At 33.6% G+C, this 24,044-nt stretch overlaps 1 long non-coding RNA gene across 1 annotated transcript; it reads left to right on the forward strand.

Annotated features, from left to right (window-relative positions):
- Positions 1-11,874: 11,874 nt before the first annotated feature.
- LOC141573173 (uncharacterized) lies at positions 11,875-17,699 on the forward strand. Its single transcript, XR_012498833.1, has 2 exons — positions 11,875-12,009; positions 17,539-17,699. It is a non-coding gene; the product is annotated as an uncharacterized LOC141573173 (long non-coding RNA).
- The last annotated feature ends 6,345 nt before the right edge of the window (positions 17,700-24,044 follow it).

Here is a 24,044-nt window from a genome sequence, read left to right on the forward strand (position 1 = left end):
TCAACAAAAGGACATAACCCTAGTAAACATCTATGCAACTAATTAGGAGCACCTAAATATATAAAACAAATATTGACAGGTATAAAGGCAGAGATCGACAGTAACACAATCACAGTGGGGGCTTTAACATCTCACTGACACCAATGGACAGATCTTTCAGACAGAAAATCAACAAAGAAACAGCAGCCTTAAATGACACACTAGATGAGATGGATTTAATTAACATTTATAAAGCATTTCACCCCAAAGCAGCAGAATATATATTCTTTTCAAGTGCACATGAAACATTTTCCAAGATAGACTACATATTAGGCTACAAAACAAGTCTGAATGCATTTAAGAAGATTGAAATCATATTAAGTGCATTCTCTGACAAGGGTGTGAAACTAAAAACTAACTACAAGAAAATAACTGAAAAACACACAAACACATGGGGACTAAATCATGTGCTACTAAATAATCAATGGGTCAACAATAAAATCAAGGAAGAAATCAAAAGATAGCTTACGACAAACAAAAATGAAAATATAATGACCCAAAATGTATGGGACACAGTGAAACTGTCCTATGAGGGAAATTCATACCAGTGCGGGTAAGGGGGATCGAATATATGGTGATGGAAGGAGAACTGACTCTGGGTGATGAACACACAATGGGATTTATAGATGATGTAATACAAAATTGTACACCTGAAATCTATGTAATTTTACTAACAATTGTCACCCCAATAAATTTAATAAAATAAAATTAAAAAAAAAAAGAAATAAGGAAAATCTCAAATAAGCAATCTAATTTTACACCTAAGGAAACTAGAAAAAGAACAGCAAACAAAGCACAAAGTGAGTAGAAGGAAGGAAATAATAAAGATCAGAGCAGAAATAAACAAAATAGAGGCTAAAAACGCAATACAAAAGATCAACGAAACCAAGAGCTTCTTCTTTGAAAAGATAAACAAAATCGATACACCTTTAGCCTGACTCATCAAGAAAAAAAGACAGAGGACTCAAATAATTAAAATCAGAAACGAAAGAGGAAAAAGAACAACCGACACCATAGAAATACAAAAAATTTTAAGAAAATACTGTGAGCAATTAAATGCCATCAAATTGGACAATCGGGAAGAAATGAAAGCATATAATCTCCCAAGGCTGAATTAACAAGAAACAGAAAATCTGAAATGACCGATGGCTACTAATGAAACTGAATCAGTAATCAACAAGCTCTCAACAAACAAAAGTCCTGGACCAGATGGCTTCAACAGGTGAATTTTACCAAACATTCAAAAAAGAATTTATATCTATTGTTTTCAAACTATTCCAAAAATTGAAGAGGAGGTAAGGCTCCCAAGCTTATTTTACGAGACCACCATCACTCTGACTCCAAAAAGAGACAAAGATGGTACCTCTAAAGAAAATTATAGGCCAATATCCTTGATGAACATAGATGCAAAAATCCTCAACAAATTATTTGCAAACCAAATTCAGCAATACATTAAAAACATCATACACCATGATGAAGTGGGATTCATTCCTGTTATGCAAGGTTGGCTCAATATCAACATCTCAAGTAATGTGATATGCCACATAAACAAAATGAAAAATTAAAATTATATGGTCATAGCAATAGATGCATAAAAAGCATTTGACAAAAATCCAGCATCCATTTATGATAACAACTCTCAGCAAAGTGGGAATAGAGGGAACCTATCTCAACACAATAAAGGCCATATATGAGAAATCCACAGCTAATATCATTCTCAATGGGGGAAAGCTAAAAGCATTCTCCTTAAGATTAGGAATAAGCAAGGATGCCCACTGTCACCATTTTTATTCAACATAGTGCTGGAAGTCCTATTCACAACAATCAGACAAGAAAAAGAAATAAAAGTTATCCAAATGGGAAAGGAAGAAGTGAAACTATCATTATTTACAGAGGACAAAATACTATATAGAGAGAACAGGAAAGTTTCCACCTGAAAGCTATTAGAACTGATAAATGAATTTAGTAAATTAGTAGGATACAAAATTAATATTCAAAAATTAGTTGCATTTTTATACACCGATAACAAATTATCAGAAATAAAAATCAAGAAAATAATCCCACTTAAAATTTCATAAAAAAAAAAATGTACCTAGGAATAAATTTAATCAAGGATGTAAAAGACTTGTACTTAGAAAATTATAAGAAATTGAGAAGATAAATTAAAGAAGCTACAAAGGAATGGAAACATTTGCCATGCTCATGAACATAAAGAATTAATATAGTTAAAATATTCAACTACCCAAAGCAACCTATAGATTCAGTACAATCCATATCAAAATACCACTTGCATTTTTTACGAACCAAAAAAAATAATCCTAAAATTTATATGGCATCATAAAAGACCCTGAATAGTCACAGCAATCCTGAAAAAGAAAAACAAAGCTAGAGATATCACGCTACCTGATATCAAATTATACTACAAGGTCATAGTAATCAAAATAACATGGTATTGGCATAAAAAGCAGACACATACGAAGATTGGACAATTAAGTTCATAAACTCATCCTAGAAAAAGTGCTGCATACCTCATTACTGAATATCACTATAGTCACCTTTGAAGTATTCCTCTTAGGAAGCTATGCACTGATGCCAGCACCTAGTTCACCCTTCAAAGCAATTTTGGAACTCTTTCTGGAATGGCCATCAGGGCTGTAATCGTATTATACTTGATGGCCTGAATGTCATCAAAATGTCTTCCTTTCCATATTTCCTTTATTGTCAGGTAAAGAAAGAAGTCACTGGGGGCCAGGTCAGGTGAATAGGGAGGGTGTTCCAATACAGTTATTTGTTTACTGTTTAGAAACTCCCTCACAGACAGTGCCCTGTGAGCTGGAGCATTGTCGTGAATTGTTGGCGAAAAATTCAGGTCATCTAACTTTTTCACACAGCCTTTTCAGCACTTCCAAATAGTAAACATAGTCAACTGTTTGTCCACATGGTACAAATTCATAATGAATAACCCCTCTGATATCAAAAAAGGTTAGCAACATCATTGCAACAAGTTCGTGAACTTAATTGTCAGACCTGTGTGTGTGTAATAAAATTTATATATAGAATACACTTTATATATAAATATATAATATATAAAATTGTGAAATATATAATATATACCATATTATTTATATAATTTTTTAGAACTTGTTTGTCTCTCCATTATTAGGTAATCCACAATTATTTTGGAAAAATGTGGCCAAATGCAAATAGAAAGGGAATAAATTTTAAAATTTTACAATAGAAATTTTAGAAAATAAACTTTATGATGTTATAAAGAAAGCCAAGAGCAATTAGCCTTTGAAAGACATCTAGCTTTATTATTTTAAGATGCATTAACAGTGATTATCATTTTAGAGTGGCATTACCCATCTTATCATATATTTGTTTTAATTTGGTGTAACACTAAATATTTCTATTCTCTCCTCAAGTTTAATTCCAAGTTTGTGACACCAAGAAAGTCTGCCATGTTGTCCTTAAAAGATCACCCCCCCAACTGCAATAATATCAATAAAATGTGTTACTGATAGTATCCCATTAAGGCAGATGATGAAGATTCTGACTTCCCTTTTTAACAGTCAATAAAATATGAAAATGTTTTCTTTGATTGATTTTGTTTTTATTCTCTGTTGTGCTCATTTACATTCCGTCAGAAATAGAACAAGCTTCAGTAGTTATATCTCTTAATAAAACCATTTACTTTAACACACACTATTCTTTACATGTGACCCTTTTTTTATTTAATATGCACTTATCTTAGAAGTGCACATGATACTTGATCTCAAGAATTTTCCATCTGCAAATTTTTATTTTTGCTCATGTTCAACATGCACACAAATACATCACATATATTTTGATTGTAAGCATAATTAAAGATCAGCTGAATTTCAGGAAGTAATTAATCTTTGACCAATGTTATGTGCCTAATACTGCAAGGAATGAGAAAGAAATACAGATAATGGTTTCCATCCTCTTAAGTCTTAGAATCTAATTGGGGAGACATATTTAATACAGTAAGTCCCCCTTAACATTGTCAATGGGTTCTGCGACTTGAAGAGAAACAACGTATAACAAAAACAATTTCACTATAGGCTAATTGATGCAAACAAGAGTTAAGTTCCTATGGCACCTCTGTATTGAAATGATGTTGAATGAATGAATATTATTCAAGCACCTGCTGTATGTGTAAAACACTAATGAGGTGGTCTTTTATACTGATCAAGAAGTAGATGCATCGAGTTTCTTTGTGAAGTAATTTCACATAGATTATTTACAGCTTCTCTGTGATCCCAGGGAAAGGGGAGAAGCTGGTCTGGTTGGAGAATTGAGGACAAGGAGCTCAGCCTATTCCTCCTCATCTTGTCTTGTCCCATCTGCCTGCAGGCAGGGAGCATGAGCTCGAGGCAGCAATCTGCCAGGTGTGGTTGTCCAACTTTTGACTGAAATAATGAATGTCAAACTCCCTGCAGCCTTAGTTCTAGTTAGGCTACAACTTCCAATTCAGTCTTTTCTTATACTAAGGGGATTTCAAGCTCCATTTTTCTCATTTGGTTGTTAACTTGGGTGAGAAGGAGAGACGCTAATGTTTGTCACCCTAAAATGCCACTTTTGGCTATTAATGCAAAGACAAGTAAGAGCCCTATGAGATCCTGGGAGGAGCAGCCTCAGATAGCTTCATCTGGGCTTTGAAGGATGAGCAGAACTCAGGTAAGTGAAATGTAAGAGAAAGTGAATTCAAGGCGTGTAAATGATGTGAGGGAAAAAGGACCACAGAGATATGAAAGTGTTACAGCTCAGTCAGTCAGAAACTGCACTGGCTCTGGGGCATAATTCTGGGGTATTTATAAAATTTGATCATAGAAATATGAAGGCTTTCAAAGTTAGACCAAATAATTTAGACTTGATTTCACAGGCAATAGTCTTATTTCATACCTGGAACAAGGGAATGAAATGATGAAATAGTTGTGTGTGTTTTTTTGTTCTTTCTTTGCTTTTTTGTGTTTAAGATGATTCTGGCATGATGTAAGGGAGTTGGGTTGGGGAACACAGGAGGCATTGGCAGGTAGACCCTAGACCAAAAATAACAAGCAGTGTATGTATAGAGTTCTGGCCTTGAATAATCAGTGTAATGGGGGGAAAAAGAGTGAGCTGATTATGCACTATTGCCCATTTTTCATGGGAAAATACTCTCTTTGAACATATAACCTTCAGAGAGCAGAGAGAATTAAGCATATGGACTTTACCTTTGAAAAATATTTGTAATCATTTGTAACGATGATTAGGTTGCAATTGTACTGACTCGCAGATTTGATTACCAAGCATTAACTTAGAGCAAATGGGATTTAAAAACTTAAATGAGTTTTTGAGATACTTTAGATTTCCCTTTATAGATAAGGAAACTGAGTCTTAAAGTGAATTTTTGGGGGTTACATCATTTGTGTGAAGCTGGGATGAGGCGAGGCATATGTATTTCTACGTCAGATCTCTGTCCACAAAGACTTGTCGCTATGAACTAGCTAATGCCAACCTCACTTTATGTGACAAATACCTAAAATAAAATAATATATTGGTGGTAAATAACCTGAATAAGTTGTCACTAGTAATAAGTAAATATAAGCGACACAGGAAGTGTTCGGTTGACTCGAAGGAGAGCCAATGATATCTTATGATTGACAGTGCTTCCTTAGAGATTGATTTTATCTCCCTCATCATAGTCCTTGGTGCCTTTGCCTCCTAATGTTTGCTCCCTTATTTGAAAGGCTATATTTCTGGTGCAGAGCAATATGTGATCAAGTTGCTTTGGCAATGGTTTGAGGCCGGCCAAACAATGCACAGGCCATGTTTTCGCTAACATGTGTTACATGAATAGCAGCGATAGAAACACCCCATATTGCAGTTGAGACTGAACGACTGTAAACATATTTGTGTAACATTTCTGGACCCCCACACAGCAGTCTACTTGACGCAAACCTCATCCAGAAATCTGCAGCTCCTTTTAGTCACTCCACAAAGAGCTGCCGTGTCTTCGGTTTCAGCGAACAAACAATTTGCTATGTGAACAGCTGAAGCAAGCTGTGTCAACAAGACAGGATTTGAATTATGACATGCTGCTGTGTCTATGAAAGCAGAAGAAGGGAGTACATGATTACGGCCTAGAGCATGTGGTTACGAAGGGAGTAATGGTAGCTCTCCAGCATTAGTTGTTGATGGAAAACATCTGCTTCCTCCCCTGTCCCCTTGAAAGATTCTCTTGGGAAAGAGGCCCCTGATGCTATCACTCCAAACCAGGACATTCCTCATCAGACTTTGGAGGCAATATTTGAATCTGCTGAGAAATCATTTTTAAAAAAATAGTACGAGTAGCATGTCTGATGGAATAAAAGGAGATGTGAGAAGGAAATGTGAAAGCTTACTTCATTTTCAGCCCTAAAATATCATCTGTGCTTTAGCTCCTAATTTTCACACTTCACAGCTGCTAATGGATCTCAGCGGAACTAAAGTAAGATTGTTGACAGAATGCTATGTCTTTTTGTCATCTTGTTATGTTTCTTTCCTTATTCTCATAGAGAAAGTTCCTATTTGCCTCTAAGTCCCTTGATGTCAGCTAAGTTTCTTTGCTTTTTCAAACTTGAGGCCCTCTCTTATTATTATTATTATTTTTAAAGTCTTCTGCAGCCAACGGAATGATGAAGATAGTTAAAGGTGATGGATGTAAACAGCTCCCTATGTCTGGATTGCTGTGAAAGTCATTGGAAACAAAACACAATAGGAGATCTGGTGATGCATCTTGGTACCAGGAGCCGGAGGCAAGTGTACCAGGTGTTGCAAAATGCCATAGGCCCTTATATCTGGGATGTTTCCAAACAAAGCAAACAACATTCACACAGGCCCCTTAAGAACTTGAACCAAAACTAGGAAAAGAAAATTCAAGCTAATGTTCTAATAACACAAGATAAGCGTTTAACAGGAAAGAGAAACAGGGTTCATCTCTTTAAAAGCTCTGATGGCATTGCATAATGATGTATCATTTTTTCTTAGAAAACAACAGGGCAGGGGTTTCATAGTTGTATACAGCGTCCAACAAGTTCTTTGTATACAGGTTCCAATAAATTTATTTGTTTATCTGTTGTACTTCCCTCTAACATTCTGGAATTAAAATGTCATTCAAAAATACTGATATAATCTCGTTATTTTTGCAGGTTTTTGACCTAATAACTCCATGGTTAAACTTTTTCTGTTTTACATGGTTTTTCTTCCATATACACGTATTACTCTCAGGAATAATTATAGCTGATGCAGTAAAATAAATACTACCCCCCACACACACACACACAGTTTTTCTGTTCACATGACATTTTTTTTGTCTTGTGAAGTTCTCTCTTTTTTTTCTCTACCCTAAGGGTAAAAAAATATTTTATTTGCATAAAATAAAACTGAAACTTTCAATATGACTTATTTTAACCTTATTCCCATTTGCTATTCTTCACATTTTCTGTGAGGTAAATACTGCAAAGTCCCCTCTAAAAAGACATTATTACTAAAACACCAATAATTTATTGATCTCATCTAAATAATATCAGTAGACTTTCAAGATATTCTACTTTTGTTACTCTGTTGCTTGTCATTATGAGATAAACATTTTGCAGTACCTCTTGACAGTCTTATCAATCATTTGATCTTTAGGTTTCTTTACTAAATAATACAAAACTGAATTTCAATTATGTAGCTTCACAGGTTGAAATGGCAGTCTCAGGCAGGGTTAGACCAAGCCAGAAGAAAGACTGACTGCCAACAAAATATACCAGAAGAAAGAGGACTCTTTTCAGAACATAGACTCAAAGTTAGGCAGAATATTTACATATAAATACTTGACATCATGTTAAATTCAGTCTTTCCATTTAAAACAATCACTTCACAGGTATCATCCAGGTATAATGGAAAGATTATGGGCTTCCTAATCAAATATAGCTGGTTTTGATTGGCTATCTGACCTTGGAGATTTAACCTCTCTGAACCTCAGCTCTCATTTATTAAATGAATTTAATAACAACAACTGCAGAGTGTGCTCGTGAGGATTAAATGAATTTAGGGTAGCATCTGGCACCCAGGAAACTCTCTGAATATATATTTGAGGTGCTGTGCATGTACAATTGAAATATGTCTACTTCATTTCTGTCAATAAATAGTTTTATTTAATAAAGCACCTCACAGCAGAAATTTTACAATGTGCTTCAAAAAATACCATCATTTTTGTGACCATATACTCAGTGGTGGTGCAGAGTAAACGTTACCAGAGAAAAGGAAGAAAGAACGGTATAATCATTGGAGGATGGTTCTTTGATGGATTGGGACTTAAATTTGGCCATGAATAATACATAGGATTAATAATGGTGTGAGGAAGAGAGAAGAGCAGTGGAGGTGAAGGAAATCCTATTAAAGAAGGTGTGCTGAGGGATAGTCATGCCGTGTCAGACAGTGTGATCGAAGTGATGAGAGGAGAACTGTGTATTGGAATAAAAATACAATTGATACATAAGTTTGGTCAAGTGTGTGGAGAATTTTGAAAACTTTGAAGAAGATTTTAGAATTGATGTGGTGAACCAATGGGGACACGTTCGATTCACTGATTACAAAGTAAACATTGTAATTTAATCCTTATATTATCAACAAATAACAAGTGAGTCAGTGTTTGCTTAGAGGAGACAGCTTTCATTTTAGCTTCTACTGCCAGGGAAAATTTGGAAATGAAAGATGGGAAACCACAGTGAAGAAATCCCTTGGACTTGTGCAATAGCAATTATAAACAGAAATTATGATTCTAGAAGCATAGTTGCTGGGCTGTATGAGGCACAGAGAAAAAGGTTGTTTATTGCATTGAATTTCTAGAAATTCCAGACAGAGAGCTCCAAATGAGTTAGAATATATGGGTCCCCAAAGTGGACAAAGTAGAACCAATATAGGAAACAGGTAACAGAAGATGGAGATACAGAAAAACTAGAACCAGGTACCAGTAATGAAGGACCTCACTAGTACAAATGTGGGATATATTATCAATTGATATATATTATCAATGATTAAATTACTTGGTTTTTATGGCCAAGCACAATGCACAATGTATTAATTTACTCAATTTCTATTTGTGTGTGTGTGTATGTGTGTGTGTGTGTGTGTGTGTGTGTGTGTGTGTGTGTGTACGTAGAGTGTGGTATTAAATTAACCATCAGAGAACAATATAATTCATTTTAAATTTTGAATTGATTTATTCTTGCATTTTAAATAAGTTCCTTGTTTAAAAAAGAACTTCACTTATTTTTAAGGATAAGTATTTGAGCTAAGTGAGCCCAAGTGCTATGACAAGCCATTAATGCTTTTGAAAAGACGAGGAAATAAAAAAAAAAAAGTTCAGATGGACTAGAACTTTGAGAAGAAAGAAAAGGGAAAATGTATATATATCAGTAAAGAAGATACTTAAAAGCAACATACAAGATAAAATGAAATTTAAGTATAGAAGTCATGTCAAAAATCAGATTTTGAAATAAAGAGTAAGAGTATCACATAACTTGGCAGTTCAAAGCAGAGGAAAACTGGGGGTAAAGCATTGATTTAGGTAAAAAAAAAAAAAAGGTCACAAATGGTCTTGGGACTTAAATGGTTAAGAGTCCGGGGACTAAGAATTTACAGTTGTTGAAGAAACAGAAGCAGTGAGTGCAGCCTTGTGTTGCTTTTTTTAAAAAAATTCATTAGAGATAACACTGTGTGGGGTACCATGGGAAAAAAAAAATGTATTTGTTTTTTGAGAGAGGACATGGGAGTATCCTTACAGAAACAGGGAAAAGACCTAATGCAAACAATATCGAAACACAGTGGGCAGGGGTGGGGCTATTATTGATAAAACTTTCTTACAGAAGCCAGGTTGAAAAGGGATCAAGCATTGAGGTATTAAAACTGAAAAAGAGGAAAGTCATTATTTTCCTCAGAGAAGAAAGGAGATGGGGACAAGAGGCTTGAAGAAATTTAAAAATATTAGGACATGTACTGTAGAGGATAGAATAGGATTAGAACATTGGATGAATATAAGGACTGTTGAGGTACAGCTAGGGGTCTCTGAGCTTAGCGATAGGAATTATTATATGTAATCAGTCACACATATGAACTTTATATATCAACTTTCATCAAGGTAGAAGAGAGAACAGAGGAAACCTCAGGTACGTGTGATTAAGGGTTTAAGAATGCAGTATAGACCAAGGGGATGAGTGATTCTAGGGGTCCTTAAAGGGGTTCATGAGATGACAGATCACAATATGCAGCGAAACTGGGGAGGTGAGTGGATTCAATTCAATTTAACAAGCATTTATGGGAGGTCTCCAGTTTCAAGGCCAGTGCTTGGCCCCAATAAGTGAAGAAAGAAAAAGACCAGGAAAATGAACAAGTGCTGAAGGATCAGAGGTCGCAATGAGAGCAAAGAGTCAAAAAGCCTTGGAGGAGATGGGAAAGTAGAAAATGGAGAGAATTAGAACTTGTAAGTTACAGAAAAATAATTCAAGTTCTAACTGTAGGCAAGCTCTGAGAAGCAGAATTGGCAGGTGGCCAATTGTAAGTCATTGCAGTTGAGGAGGTCAAGAAACTGCAGTGCCCGAATGCCACATAGGTCATCAATAAAAGCACTAAGTAGAAAGGCATAAAATAATCTGAGGAAGAAACGTGTTTATGAAATCATCAAGGAACATCTGGACAGCAGTAAAAGGTAGCCGCAGGACTTAGAGGTGAAAGAATGTGGAGAACATTATGAACTTCAGAAGAGGAAGGTCTGTGCAGCTGCAGTAATGAAAAAGGATTTGAAACCAGCAATGACAGATAATAGTTACACTGATTGTTCCTCCCAGTCCAGTGATTCAGAAGTATTGTAGATATGTATGTTTAGTTTTATAAGAAATTGCCAAAGGTAGTTGTACCACTTTATACCACAAATAATCTACTGTAATTCTTGATGCTCATCAGCCTTATTAGAATGTGAAGTTTCCATTTTTTTGAATTTTAATTTTTCCCGTGGTTGTGTATCCCTTTGTGGTTTTAATAGTATCCCATTGTTGTTTTAATTTGCATTTTCCTGATGGCTAACAATTTTGAGCATTTTTTACCTGCTTATGGCCATTTACATACCTCCCTTTATGTAACGTCTTTTCAAATACTTTGTCCATTTATACTGCTTCATATTTTATTACTGATTGTATGATTTTATTATAAATTCTTCATACCAATCCTTTGATAATATGCTTGTGAATTTTTGCTTCCAGTTTATAGTTTATCACTTTTCTTAAAAGAACATTTTAATGAGTAAAAGTGTTACATTTTGATGTTTATCATTTTTTTAAATAATTACTTCTTTCTGTGTTCTCTATAATAAACCTTACCCTCCACCTAAGTCACAAAATTTTTCTCCTATGTTTTACGAGTATATGAGGTCGAACAATTAGGTTTGTGAACTTGTTGCAACGATGTTGCTAACATTTTTTGATATCAGAGGGATTATTCATTATGAATTTGTACTAACTGGACAAACAGTTAACCAAGTTTACTATTTGGAAGTGCTGAAAAGGCTGCATGAAAAAGGTAGATGACCTGAACTTTTCGCCAACAATTCATGGCTCTTGCATCACAACAATGCACCAACTCACAAGGCACTGTCTGTCTTACAAGGGAGTTTTTAGCCAGTAAACAAATAACTGTATTGGAACACCCTCCTGACTCACCTGATCTGGCCCCCAATGACTTCTTTCTTTACCTGAAGATAAAGGAAATATTGAAAGACATTTTGATGGCATTCAGGACATCAAGGGTAATACGATGACAGCTCTGATGGCCATTCCAGAAAAAGAGTTCCAAAATTGCCTTGAAGGGTGAACTAGGCACTGGCATTGGTGCATAACTTCCCCAGGGGAGTACTTGGAAGGTGACATAGCGATATTCAGCAATGAGGTATGTAGCACTTTTTCTAGGATAAGTTCATGAACTTAATTTTCCAAACTCATATATTTAGCTTTATAGTTTTCATTTTTACACTCAGATATATATATATATATATAATTCATCTTAAATTAATTTCTATGTATGGTTTGAATTTGAGTTTTTGTTTTTGTTTTCCTTTATTGATTTTCTTTCCCTGTTAGATTGTTTTGGCCCCTCTGTCAAAAATTCATTAAGTTCATTGACAATTAATTGAAGTGTAGGCTTATTTCTGGGCTCTCTTCCATTCAGTTGATTATGTTTATCTTTAGACCTATGATATACTATACTTTATTGACTACTGTAAATTTATAACAAGTCTTAAAGTCAGCTAGTGTAAGGCATTCAACTTTGTTCTTCTTTCACAAGAATATTTAGGATATTTTATTTCTAGATAAGTTTTGAAATCAGCTTATAAAGTTCTACAATAAAAGTCTGATGGGATCAGAACTGAGATTACATCAAATCTACAGTTTAACTTGGGGAAAATTGACATATTAAATTATTGAGTCTTCTGACCCATGAACATTATATCTATTATTTTATTTAGTTGTCCTTTAATTGTTTCAGCAATACTTTGCAGTATTCAGTGTAAAGGCATTGTACTTCTATTTTAAATTTGTTCTTAAATTTGTTTTATTTTACCATAAATGCATTTTTTTTTAAAAAAGTTCAGCTCTATTTTTCCAACTGTTTGTTTCTATTATACATAAATACAATTACTTTGCATACTGACTTTGTGTCTGGTGACTGCTAAATTCACTTATTAGTGTTAATATTTGTTGTGTAGATACCTTAACATATTCTGTGGGGGAAAAAAGTCCTCTGTGAATAAAGAATGCTTCACTGCCTTATTTATCATCTATTTGCCTTGTATTTTCTTCATTCATTGAAATGATTATATGATTTTTTTCTTGTATTCAGTTAATATGGTAAGTTACATTGACTTTTCTAAATGATAAACTAACTTCGAAGTCCTTGTATGTTTCCCCTCTCAGTCATTATGCAGATTTAACATGTGTTGCTGAATTTTTTGCTGATATTTTGTAGATACCTTTTGTACCCATGTTCATAACTGACATTGGTCTGTAGTTTTCTTTCCTTGTAATGACTTTGATTGATTTTGTTATCAAGAAAATTATTGTTTTATTAAACAAATTGGAAGTGTTTCCTATTTTCTTTACTGAAACAGTTTGTGGAAGATTTCTATTATATTTTCCTTAAATGTGATAGAATTCACCAGTGAATCCACTTGGAGCTGCAGCTTTCTTTATAAGAATGTTTTTGATAACTTAATTTCTTCAATACATATAGGGATATCAATGGTTTCTAATAATATTGTGTGAGCTTTGGTATATTGAAGTCTCAAGAAATGTATTTATTTTCTCTAAGATCTACTGCCATATTTTATGTTTATTGCAGCATTTTGTTAGAATTCATTTTAATTTACTATTTGATTTTAGCTAAATCTCTTTGCATATGTTTAGTAAGTGCTCTTGTAATTGCAATATGTATCTTACATTTTGTAGCTAACTCAATGCTAAAATTTGTACCACTTCATGTGAAATTTAAGAAACTCATAGCCATGGAGGCCCATTTACCTCAACCTGTTCCTCCCTTCTCCTATAGTTGTCCTATGTGTTACTGTTACATAAACCACATAATACAAATTTATACTTTTAAACATACTTATACATATTTTAAATAAATTAAGAAGAAAAAGGTATATTTAATATTTACCCTCATATTTACTATTTCTGGTGCTTTTCATTTTTTCCTGAAGATCTGGGTTTCGATATAGTATAATTTCCCTGTAGCCTAAAGAATTTCCCACCACATTTCCTGTAGGGCAGTTATTCTGATGATGAATTATCTTACTTTATGCTTATCTATAAAATCCTGTATCTCATTTTTCTTCTTGAACGTTATTTTCAACAGGTATAGACTTCTAGGTTGACAGATTTTTCTTTCAGCACTTTTAAATGTCTTTCCACTATCTTACGCCCTCCTTTATTTCTTATGAAGAGCCTCCACTAATTAATATTCTGTGCCCCTATTTTTTTTATTGTGTCACAGTGTGGGATCTTTTTAGTGTGTTAATTTTTTAAATTAAATTTAATGGTGTGACATTGGTTAATAAAATTATATAAGTTTAAGTATACAATTCTATAATATATCATCTGTGTATGGCATTGTGTGTTCACCACCCAATGTCAAGTCTCCTTCTGTTACCATATATTTGACCCTTTTTACCCTCCCCTACTTCCCCTTTCCCCCCTTATCCTCTGGTCCATAAGAAAAGACAAAATATTGCCATTTGTGACAACATGGTTAAATCTTGAGACTATTATGCTAAGCAGAATAAGTTAGACCGAAAAAGCCAAGAACCATATGAAAAGAATCAAACAAACAAACAAAAACTCATAGACATAAGCCCCCTATTTTTAATGTTTTCCCCCACCCCTCTGGTTAACTTCAAGTTTGTATCTTTATGTTAGTTTTCAGCAATTTGATTTTCACCAACTGTTGGGAAATGTTTGCCATTATTTCTTAATTTTCTTTATTTTGCCCATTATTTATTATATCCTTTGAGACATCAATTACACATCTGCTAGACTCATTCTATCCCTTCTTCCAGGAGTAAACACCATCCCATTTCTGCCTATTTTGCTTGTTCTCCACTTCCTTCAAATAGTGTTGTTGTTTTTCTCAGAGTTTATAGGTGTCATTATATTTTAAATTTTAAGAAAGTGATAGTACACATGTATTCTCTGTGGAGAATATTTAGTATGAGCTAGGAATGGAAGAAGTCCCCTCCCCATATGATTAGATGATTTAAAATATTTTACTAATTGCCTGAACAATGTGATTTCAGAAATGTCAGGGAGACTTACCTAATGATGCCTATATGCAAAATAGGAATAACAATGTTACCCACGTCAAGTAATTGCTATTAAATAAAAGAGGTAATGTATGTAAGACCCATAGAACTATATCTTACCCACCTGTTTACCAATACAAACTACATAGTATAGCCCCTAATAGTTATTATTATTTTTGAAAAGCAATACTAATCCACTACTTATCAAAGCATACTATTTTACAATTATAGCAGTATTTCTTTGAAACATTACAAATGTCCTGTCCCTCAGCAATGTTTGAATCCTTCATCATTTATATCTCAGTGTGATTGAGTTCAACAAATTTTTTTCTTAAAACAAATTTTTCTGGGGATGGTCATGCCAAGAGGACTAGGTATGTTCTTAGTGTGTGTCAGAAAGATAAGGTTAAAGCCAGGAGCAAAACGCTGGTTTATTTTTCTTTTACTAATATGTATACTCTTTAGTGTTGTCATATGACTCTTTAAGACACTATTCTTCATTACACATAACAACAACAACAACAACAACAACCTATATTCAAAACACAGGAAGCAGCAGAAGTGGGAAAGTTTGATCAGAATGATGAGTTCCAGGAAGGTCATCAAACTTCATGATAGATTGCAAACCAAGGACAAAAGAAAAAGAATGTGCTTTACACAAAACTTTATCTTATTCAAGTAATCTGTCAGAAACAGCTGCAGTAGACAGGCTCATTAATTTCTTAGTTTAATAGTTTGAGGTGAATTGCTTCTAAGAAATGTTTTTTTCAGAATTGAAGCTATTGTAAACCTCTGTGGGCAGCATAATTAAAGGTAGAGTGTGTACCTTATTGGTAATAACTGAATTTTGGAGAGAACAATGACTAAATGATTTTTTGGGTTGCTATCATCACATAAAAACATTTGAAACAATTAACTCTTTAGGCTAATGAGTTTATTAGTGGTAAATGGAACAAATGATCTAAAATAGGCTGGGGTGATTTAAAGGAATTAGTTTAAATGATCTAGTAGAGAAATAAAATTACTTTCAGATCCAAACAGCCTATAGGTGTAGTAACCTTTTACTATGTTGTTAGAAATTATAGACTAGAATGAATGTAACGGTTCAGAAACTTAAATAAACAAACAGTAAACAAAAGTGACCATTTTTAAAAATTAGTCTCAACTTTAAAGTCAGATATATATGTGACCATGAAATGTACCAAAGCTTCTCAAAAGATAGAATCCTTTGGTACATTTTAACAATACATATGTAATACTTGTACTACATTTTCACACCTGTGATTTGTAAGCCCAGTGGAAATTATAATAATTTATTTTAGAAACCCTCTTTTTGATGCATAGTTAAATTTTTGGAGGTGTTACTAAATGTGAAATGCAGAATAAATGTCTTTTACAAATGTAAAAAGACATATATTAAGAGAAGACTATGGAAATATTAGCCAGCATGTTTGGGAGTCCAGTAAGTAGGTAAAAGAATATTATTCAGCAATTTATTTGCATCTTCTTCTGTCCATTAGCTTCATTATTCATACTAAAACTGCTATCATATTTATTTAAAATATTTTGCAAAACGCTGGCAACTGACCAAGAAAATCAGTTTTAAAAAATGTCAACTTGAAGAAACCCTTCTGTCAGCAAGTGATAAGAGACTTGTTAATAAAATAATAATGAAAATAAAATACAGCAAATATTAAATGGTGATAAACTGAATTATTGCTGATAATAAAAATAGTAGACTATACTTAGTCCCATGGATATTTTGGTGATTAATAACAGATGTTCTACTAGGCAACAATTTGCTAAATAGTAAATGTTTTTAAGTTGATATAATCATGTCACAACAATAGTCATCATTCATTTTTTAACTTTGATAACACACAGCACTCAACAGTTGGTACTTACAGGGAAAGGTGATTAAATCAAAATCAATTAACAAAATTATTTTTAAGATTAAAATATAATTTCAGTGTGCTAAAAAGGAAGTCCTTCCTAGCCTAGAGAAGAAACCATTACAAGTATATTTTTGTTGTTGTTATGAACCTTGTTAATAAAGACTAATAAAAAAAATGTGATCTTTCTTCTAAAATATAGACTCCATTCTTTCTGCTTCCCCTTTAATGCTGCCACTCCTAGTCATTAAAGACATTTCCATTAGGAGTACTAATTTTTTATGCCCACATACATTAGGATGAGGGAAAAACTCCTTTCTGTAAATAACAAGACAAGGAAAATCTTTAATACCCCAGGGGAGTCAGAGAAGTTTACTAGAAAGCACAAGCCGTTTAATAGCCAGGAAGGGCGATCTGAAAACAGGTATTTATATTAGATTAAGAGTCTTTATTTTAAGCAACGGAGATCCCAGTTCCATTTAATAAGATTTTGAAAAATAATCATCAAACATACACTAGTAATAACCATACGAAAAAGTTTTTCCCAGTAGGATTAAGATATACTATTGGTAATTTAAAAGTATGTTGATAGAATTTAGCAAAATATAGGCTCATACCTTTAAAATGATGCATGAAATATGCTTATGTCACTAACAGTTAGGCTTTAGAAAAATGGCATATTTTACTGATAATTTATCGTCAGTTTGTTCTTTTTTTTTTTTTTTTTAGGCTATGTGATAAAGACACTGGATAATCCCATCAACATGAGAACATGTTGGATAAGTCAGAATCAAATGAGCTGTTTTCTGTTTTTTTCCTTATTCATTTCAATGACAATGAAATGTAATTGTCATTTTTTCAATAAAGGACTTTATTTTTGTGTGTGTAGACATACATTTTGTTATTATATCCTAGAAAGGTTCTTTTCTGGACTCTCTTAGAAGTTGTACCAGAAGTTGTTCTCAATAATTTGTATAAAGATATAGCATAGAAAAATTACAATAGAATTGCAAAATCAGATGACATGTGCTCAGTAATAATTTATAAAACTAGAGGTTTTATTCTCTCTGAACCTGAGTTCTTATCTTTTGACCTCTACCTTTAGCTCAGGGCACCAACATCAAACCAAATACAAGAATGAACAAAGAAATCCTGGAAACTTCCTCTCTTCATTTTCCTAAATATCTGATCATAGTGTAGGTTAACTGATACATGATAACACAGAGGTGCTTCTGCAGGTTAATTGGTGATTAAATACAACTATTAGAGTATTTCTTAGTGAATATCTGTCACTTTCAAAGTATTTTAGGCTGCATGGAATCTTGCCAAGCTTTCAAGCTTACGAAGCAACGATTCATGGTTGTTAAGAGCAAATGCCCTAGAGAGATTAATCTGTGCTATCCCAACAAGCTGACCTTTTCCCAAAGACATAGCAATTTAATTATCTACTTTGAAAAGCACAATTATAGTAAAATTCAAAACTTGATTTATAGACAGGTTTTATAGTCTCATCTATAATGCATGTAAATAAGAGTCTTTTGGGTTTCTTTTTTCCAGGACTGTTATGCATGTATTTTATACCTAATCTGTGCTAAACAGTTCCTGTTTTACAAAACTATGGCCTTATGTTTTGATTAATTGTCAGCTATTATTAAAAATAATATTTCAAATTAGGAGGGTTTTCCAGTCTGTGTTCACGCTACATTTTGCATATCACTTGCATGACTGTAAATACACATGTGCTTCTATAGTCTGTGAGCCTGAGGATGTTGGATCTGGGTAGGATTTCTATTTAAGCACAAGCTGATGAAAATGATGTCATCTTCTATTTTCTACTTAATGATTCTATATTTTATCACATAGGAATATAAAGTAGAAGCTCACCATAAGATGAACTTGAAATTTGGAGCTCACTATAATATGGAATTGAAATAATATAAATTATAGTCTTGGTCAACTAGTCAGTTTCAAATATTTATTGAAGATTTGTCAACCTACCATCATAACCCCTCTCCAGTCAAATGAGGGATATATTTGAAATCACACACATACATGCATACATACACCCACATCCCAAAGGACAAAGACCTGAGATACCAGTGCTTTTGTATTTCTTTGTTTCTGTGTAGGTGTCTTGTTTATACTACAATACTGACTACTAATTGTTAGCCATGTGCAATGTCAATGCCAAAAGGATTCTTAGAAAATCCTTTTTTGTTTTATAAGATAACATTCACATTGCCCGGTGGGGATATAAAAGTGATTATTTTTTCATAACTGTAGCTGTTTATGTTAAAACATAAATGTGAAATTTTAGGACTTTTGCTTTAATTAAGTCTCCTGTAGAAATGCAGATGTGGCAGTGTAGATAAGAAAAAAGTTGGAGACTAACTGTGTTAAAGAGGCAGCCAGCCAAGTAGCTGGCTCAACTGAAACCAGATGGCAGACAGGTGCTCTCAAAATCCAAAGAATTATTGCAGGAAGTAAGAAAGAATGGAGAAAATTATGCTAAATAAGTAGATAGAAAGGAAACAGCAGGTTGCAAATCATAGAGCCTGGTAGCATACTGTGTGCCTGAAATGACACTGTACAACTAAGAACTGATCCCAATACTTAATAAGGTATACCCCACAGTCCTCTTACCACGTTAGTATTAATGACCATCAAATAGTTCTGCCTTCCATGTTTACCAAAAGGCACACACACACACACACACACACACACACACACACACACACACAGAGAGAGAGAGAGAGACAGAGAGACAAAGAGACAGAGAGAGATGCTTGAAACTAGATTATGTAGAAAAATGCAGAGATACAAAGATAACAAGGTCTTTTCCTATATATTCCTAGTCCCATAGAAACTTAATATTTAGCTGTAAGACGTAAATGCCAAAAAACACATGCAGGTATACCAAGATTGAACAATGTTACCTGGGAGATATTCTCATCTCAGAGGCATAATCATGGAGGTGGAAAAAGTTTTCACCTAGAAATTTCTGAATATTGGGAGAATATATTGAGAATCTAGAATTAACAGGAGATCCCAGGAAGAAAGATGAGATCTAAGGGTCAATTATCTTCCAGATTTTCACTATCTGATACATCCAACAGTATCAGCTGATTGAGAGAGTTGGTGTAGTTTCAGAAAGTTCTGATTTACAATCCAGTGATGTGAGAGCCCTTCTCCATGGGCATAAACATCTCTTATGCTTTTTCCCTAGAATGTGAGGTTTGAGAATTAGAGAGAAAAATTTAAATGTGATGAAAATAGATGAAAGGATAAAATCTAAAATCAATTTAGCTTGACCTATTTCAAAAACTTATTTATGACGTATTTTTAAATACATGTTAAATAGCCATAAAGGTGGTAATTTATATATAATTAAAAAGATAAGGTGAAATCTCAATGATTCTGAATTGTTTGGAGACGGGAAAGTCAGGAATGTCCATATTCATTTTAAGAAAAATTATTTTTTGAGGAGTCTGTCTTATTATAGTTAATAGCATGGACATACAGAAAAAGAAAATGAGATACAAAGTATGAAACCAGGATATTAACTTTCTTTCCTTTCTTGTTTCTTTTCCTCTTTCTTTCTCTCTTCCTTCCTTTCTTTCTCTTCCTTCCCTCCTCCCTTCCTTTCTTCCTTTCTTCTCTTTCTTTCTTTCTTTCTTTCTTTCTTTCTTTCTTTCTTTCTTTCTTTCTTTCTTTCTTTCTTTCTTTCTTTTTTCTTTCTCTTTTCATCCTCTCTCCCTCTCTTTCTCTCTCTTTCCCTCTCTCTCCTTTCTTCCTTCCTTCCTTCCTTCCTTCCTTCCTTCCTTCCTTCCTTCCTTCCTTCCTTCCTAACTTCCCTCCCTCCTTCCTTCCTTCCTTTCTTTTTCTTTCATTTCTGCATTCTAAATACTAATACAAATAAAAGTTTTTACACAGAAATAAAAAAATGGGATATTAATCACAGATCTAGGAAGTATTCTGGAGGTGTTTAAGATATTAAGCACATATCTAGGAGGTGGGGCTATGAGGGTAACAGAATATAAAGAAAAGGAAGTGATCCAAGAAAAATGGATGAAGATTTTCCAGAGATGAAGAAAGGAAGGTTTAGGTTTAAAAAACCTACCAAGTGCCAAGCAATAAACTTTTAATTATCTAACAGTGGATACATCATCATGAAATTATAAAATACTAACACTAAACGGAGGGTCTGAAAATCTTCCAGAGAATAAGAACAGCTTACCTCCAAAGTATAATAGACAAGTGATTAGCAGCAATAGATCTTAGAAGTCAGTAGAACAGTGCTGTCAAAAATGTGAAAGAAATTATTTTAAACCTATGCAAGCTGTTCATAATTTATAAAGGGAAATTAAAGATAACTTTAGCAGAACAAAGAGTGAAACAGTTTGTTTCCTTTGAATAATTTCTAAAAAAAAACAAAAAAATTACTAAAGGATGTTATCTGAAAAATGGAAAAGGAATACCAAAAGCAGAAAGCATAGTATGTGAGGAGTTGTTAGGGTTCAAGGATCTAACCCTTGAAAAAAAGAAAAAAACAAAACAAAACAAAAAAAACGTTGGAATGACAGCTATGCAGTAGATACAGAAAAGTTAAAAAGCAATTGACCTGAATTGTAGTGAAATCCTGCAAAGGGCTCAGAGAAGTATGTGTTCAGGAATTAATTTTTTTAAAACTAACTTGGTGATTAAGAAAATGGAATATCTTAGCAATATGATGAAGAAATCATAATATATTTTTGTTAATAAAAAAGAAAAACTGTTACAACTTCAGAAAATCATCCCCACAAGCAGGCTGAGACTAAATATGAATCAAATTAAACTGGCATTGAAATTGGGTATAACTAACCTTTCTGAGCTATACCTTATTTTGGTTCTTTAGCAGTAAACATGGTAGAATTTTGAAGACATCAAGAAACCGAGGCCAGTCAAGTAGGCCAGTGTTTCTTCATAAAGCAATGATATACAGGCCAGAATAGGCTAGCTCATGCCATTGTAATAAACCCTGGCATCTCATGATTTTTAACACAAGGAAAGTTTATTTTTGCATTTATCACAGATGAATGCCGATCACTTTGACCTCTGTGTGCTTTCTTGCAACCACAGCAAACCATACTCCTTTCATTGTGTGGTTCTGCAGTTTTGGAGTTCATGATTTTCAGATAATTGACAGGGGAAACAGACTGTGCAGGAGGACATTTTAGGGGACTGTCCTAGAAGTCATTTCTATCCTCCACTCAGTTACATGGCAACCAAACTAGAGGAGCTCATCGATATAAGAGAACATGATAGTTTCAGTCACAAATGCCAATCAATATTATAATTTGATCTGTTTTGTTTGACACCTTGTCATCTAAGGAGAAATTACAAAATGGCATAAGTCACTTGGTCTTAAAGGGAGACCAAAGAGTTTGCCCCCAGTTTGTCACAAAGCTCTGCATGATCAACAGGGAATTGTTAAAATGCAGAAATTATTCCATCCTTTTATTACTCCTTTGAGCATCAATCATGAGACATGATCGTACGTAATGAGAGCTCTATGGCTTCATCTGAGACTGTGTCACAGTGCAAATCCTTCTCTATTCTTCAACACAAAATTAAAAGAAAACATAAGCATAATATTTGGATAAAACAAGATGTTTTGCATGAATTCTACATACAGTTGCTCGTTAGACAGCACAAGCTTGAACTACGTGGGTCCACCACTATGTGGATTTTTTTTTTCAGTAAATATACAGTTGATTAAATCTGATTACATCAAGAGATGGGAATGAGGATAAGGAAAAGATACTTTTATGTGTTCTTAATCCTCTCTTTATTGCTTGATTTTTCTTTTACCATGGGAACGGCTTATTTTACATATATTACTTTTATGGCAAAAATGTAACAATTTTGCAATTATTATAATATTAAGAAAGAATGGTGCACCACCCTAGACACACTATCATGATATGGATTCAAACTTGGCCATGAAATGATAGCACTCTAGATTCACACATAATATTAAAAGCAAGGTGTCTAAACTTCTATCAGATTCATAAATCATTTCTACAAATATGTTTTTTAGCACTGTTATAATGCCTCTGCTAAAAAGAATCTCAATATATTTTTAAGTATGGCATCTCATCTCAGGATAGCTCTAATCATGAATAGGTTTTTCTCTATTTTACTATCAAAAACTACCTCATTTCAACCTTTCCCATTTATTTTTGAGTTAATTACTGACAAAATAGTAATATTTGAATTATATGAGATTAAATATTAGAAATTCAATTTATACAAATATTTTTTGGATCAAAAGTGGCAATAAAATACATTTATACAAATTATACCAGTTTGTTAATAATTCACTAAATCCCATTTAACCACTATAAATGAGCACCAAGGGATGCATCCGGTTTGTCATCTGGTAGAATCACTCTTCTCTGTTAACAATAATTGGCCTTATTATTAAAGTGTACTATGATCCGTGAAGAAGTGCCTGCAGCTTATTTTAATTCAATAGAAAATTACTTCTGTTACTACTTAAGGACATACAAAACTATAAAAAAAGGACTAATTTAAATCTCCATACTGTTGAGAATACATGATTGTTTATGGGAGATTTATGCTTCTGAGTATCTTTTTTTTATGCTCTTTCAGCAGTAGTATTTGTCTTGGATTTTCTGTTATTACAAATTCATAACCATTCTTATTTTCTTGAAAAATAAAACTTTTGTTGCTTTCTATTTGACTGCTTTAATTCCATAGACAACTGAGTATGTCAGGGACATATTTATCCTAAGAATGCATGTTTACAGATCATAATATACCTGTTATAGTATATCCGTTATAATATATTTGTAAACAGAAACCCAAACTTAGAATAAGCTGTAAAATGATAGTTCACCAAAGCTCCTTTTTATTCAAACATTTTAAATTTCTTCCAAGGTGAAAGAGAATAAATAAATTCAAAAGTTTATGACGTGACCTTTTGCCTCAGCAGTTATCAGAGACTGTGCTTAAACTTGACACTGGGTACCATGGGGCCAGAACAGCAAGGCCATTCTTGATTGCATCTTCTGCCACCTGAGGAAGTTGTTCTGAGGTCTCAGACAAAGGCTTGCTTTTTACTGGTTCCTGTGGGCCAGTCAGCTGAAGTCTCTAGTCTCTTATCTTTCAAAAGCAGCTGGACAGAGCACACACACACACATGTTTATGACATAAACACTTTATCATTAAAA

This window comes from Rhinolophus sinicus, linkage group LG01 (genome assembly GCF_036562045.2).
Source record: "Rhinolophus sinicus isolate RSC01 linkage group LG01, ASM3656204v1, whole genome shotgun sequence".
Classification (NCBI taxonomy): Eukaryota; Metazoa; Chordata; class Mammalia; order Chiroptera; family Rhinolophidae; genus Rhinolophus; species Rhinolophus sinicus.